Consider the following 3,475-nt stretch of genomic DNA (forward strand, 5'->3'; position numbering starts at 1 on the left):
GTATTCCTTGGCACAGTGCCAGGCACATAGTGCATACTCTTGAAATATATGATCAAGTGATGGATTACAAATATTGATAATCCTCAAAGTTTTCTTTTTTTTTTCTTCAAAGTTTTCAAGGAAAGGAAATAAAGAGCAAGTGAGACAGATTCCCAGGAGGAAATATGATAAATAATTGTCATGTTAAACTTGATAAATGGGATCTTTTTATGGGAGTGGCATCCTTCCAGTACACCTGTGCTCAAGAAATGTGTAATCAGATTATAAGCACAAGACACCCGCCACCAATTTAGCATTTAGACGCGACATCATTTTTTCCTATGATTCAGTAAGATTATTTGACCATTCAACAATCTAAGACTGTTTATTCCAGAGTTGTTTTTTTTTTCCACTTTGTTTAACCATCTCCTTGACCTTCTCATTTAAAATCTGCAGCTTTGATACATTCTCTTCTTTACTGGAAATTCTAACTTTAAATATCCCACTGCAAATCTGGAGTTTGAAAGAGAACTTCTGGGGCATTGAGATAATTTTTCCCTCCTTCCCAAGAGCCAAGTTTCTTCCTCCATATTTTCCCAAATGCCACAGCCAATTATGACCTGAATACCTCAATGAATTCCAAGGAAAAATGCCACTTTGTTTAACTGACCTCATTGTTGGGACTGTCTCGCAAAAAGGCTACTTGAACATTTGTTTTTCTCCTTTTGAGAAAATTCTACCATTAGACCACTTAAAATAATTTATTATTACATCAAATATTTTTCAGCTGTAATTTCAAAAAAAATTTGTTTTGCTTGGTGTGTGTGTATGTGTGTGTGTGTGTGATACTACCTTCCTATATTTCACTAGTTCCTTTCTTTTTATTTAGGTGAACTAAGAAAAGTGGCTTCATTAAACAATGAAAAGTGTTGTGGATTCAAGACTCATACCTATCCTATGAAGGATTCAATGAAATATTGGCCACAGTTCACCTATGTGGGGATTTGAGGTTTTGATTACAGAACATTGGTCATCAATTCTGGTGTCCATCCAAATGACCTATGGACCTCTTTCAAAAATCTCTGTGTCTGGCCCATCCTCCTGAGATGAACTTAAGAAAACTCTGCACACCATCAGGTAACAATTTTGTCTTTTTCAGAAAACAGATGAGTTCAATAAACTGTGACCATTGTTTTTAACTAACTCAGATCTCTGTACCCCTTTTGCTGAAAATAAACTACATGTTATAAGAGAACATTTAGAATTATGAAAGCTCATCATTTTAAGTTTCTATTAGATAATACAAATAAACAAGGCTCTCAGAGTAAAGAATGAGATAAGAAGATTATGGTATATTATTCTCATAAAACTTCAAATTCTGACTGTACATACAAACATATAGACCTCTCCAAGAGAAGAACAATTTTTCAATTTCCCATTGTTCTTCCTCTACTAACAGAATTCAATTGTCAGCTCTGAGCAAAACTACTCTGTACACCCTGTTGTAGGGAAATCATATCTATTTATGGTCCAGAACCATAGTCAAGTCAGGAGGCTGGAAAGTTTTGAGCATCATTTGTTTAATTACTTAATATCTTGTTTAATTGGGAAAAAAGGGAGCAAAACCATTTGGCTTCTGTTCTTTGATGTCATGTGTTTCGATGAGACTTAAAAATTCATAGTAAAATGTAGTCTAAAGAGGGGATACAACAATGTTTTACAGCAGGGGTCCAATTTTTATTCAATACATTATGAAATGGCCACCATAATGAGTCTTGTTACTGTTTGCCACCACAAATACTAATTGTATTATTATTAACTATATTCCCTATGCTGTACATTATATCCTTATATCATATATTTTATAACTGGAAGATTGTACCTCTTGATCACCTTCACCTATTTTGCCCATTCCCCCACCCACTCACCTCTGGCAACCACCACCTTGTTCTCTATGAGTCCATTTCTGTCTTGTTTTGTTTGTTCAATTTTTAAATTTTTTTTTTAGATTCCACATATAAGTGAAATATACAGGTTTTGTCTTCTTATATAACCTGTTGCACTTAGAATGATATGAAGTTCATCCATGTTGTTGCCCACGACAAGATTCCTTCTTTTTTATGGCTGAGTAATAGTCCATTGTGTGTATATACCATATCCTTATCCATTCCTCTATTTAGGACATTTAGGGTGTTTCTGCATCTTTGCTATTATAAACAATGCTGCATTTGACATAAGAGTACATGTCTTTTCAAATTAGTGCTTTCATTTTCTTCAGATAAATTCCTAGAAATGGAATTTGTGGATTGGATGGTAGTTATACTTTTAATTTTTTGAGGAACCTCTATACTGTTTTCCATAGTGGCTGTACCAGTTTACCAACCATGCATAAGGGTTCCCTTTCTTCCACATTCTCACCAACATTTTTTTTTATTGGAGTTCAATTTGCCAACATATAGCATAATACCCAGTGCTCATCCCATCAAGTGCTCCCCTCAGTGCCTGTCACCCAGTCACCCCCGCCCCCGCCCACCTCCCTTTAAACCACCCCTTCTTCCTTTCCCAGAGTTAGGAGTCTCTCATGTTCTGTCTCCCTTTCTGATATTTCCCACTCATTTTTTCTCCCTTACCCTTTATTCCCTTTCACTATCTTTTATATTCCCCAAATGAATGAGACCGTATAATGTTTGTCCTTCTCCGATTGATTTATTTCACTCAGCGTAATACACTCCAGTTCCATCCACGTGGAAGCTAATGGTGGGTATTCGTCCTTTCTAATGGCTGAGTAATATTCCATTGTATACATAGACCACAGCTTCTTTATCCATTCATCTTTTGATGGACACTGAGGCTCCTTCCACAGTGTGGCTACTGTGGACATTGCTGCTATAAACATAGGGGTGCAGGTGTCCCAACGTTTCACTGCATCTATATCTTTGGGATAAATCCCCAGCAGTGCAATTGCTGGGTGGTTCTCCACCAACATTTATTATTTCTTGTCTTTTTGATAATTGTCATTCTGATAGGTGTGAAGTGATGCTAGATTGTGGTTTTGATTTGCATTTCCCTGATGATTAGTGATGTTGGGCATCTTTTCATTTATGTGTTGACCATCTACATATCTTCTTTGGAAAAAATATCTATTCAGATTCACTGCCCATTTTTTTAAAGATTTTATTTATTTATTTGAGAGAGAGAGAGAGAGAAATCGTAAGCAAGGGAGAAAGGCAGAGGGAGAGGTAGAAGACCTGCCCTGAGCAAGGAGCCCGATAGAGGGCTCCATCCCAAGACCCTGAGATCATGACCTGAGTCAAGGACAGATGCTTAACTGACTGAGCCACCTAGGTGTACCCACTTTCCATTTTTAAATAAGACTATTTTTATACTGAGTTTAATCAGTTCTTCATATATTTTACATGTTAACCCTTTATTGGATATAATGCTTGTGAATATCTCCTCTCATTCAATAGAGCCTGTTTTCATTTTATTGATGGTT

Source organism: Canis lupus, chromosome 35 (assembly GCF_048164855.1).
Source record: "Canis lupus baileyi chromosome 35, mCanLup2.hap1, whole genome shotgun sequence".
NCBI classification, from domain to species: Eukaryota; Metazoa; Chordata; class Mammalia; order Carnivora; family Canidae; genus Canis; species Canis lupus.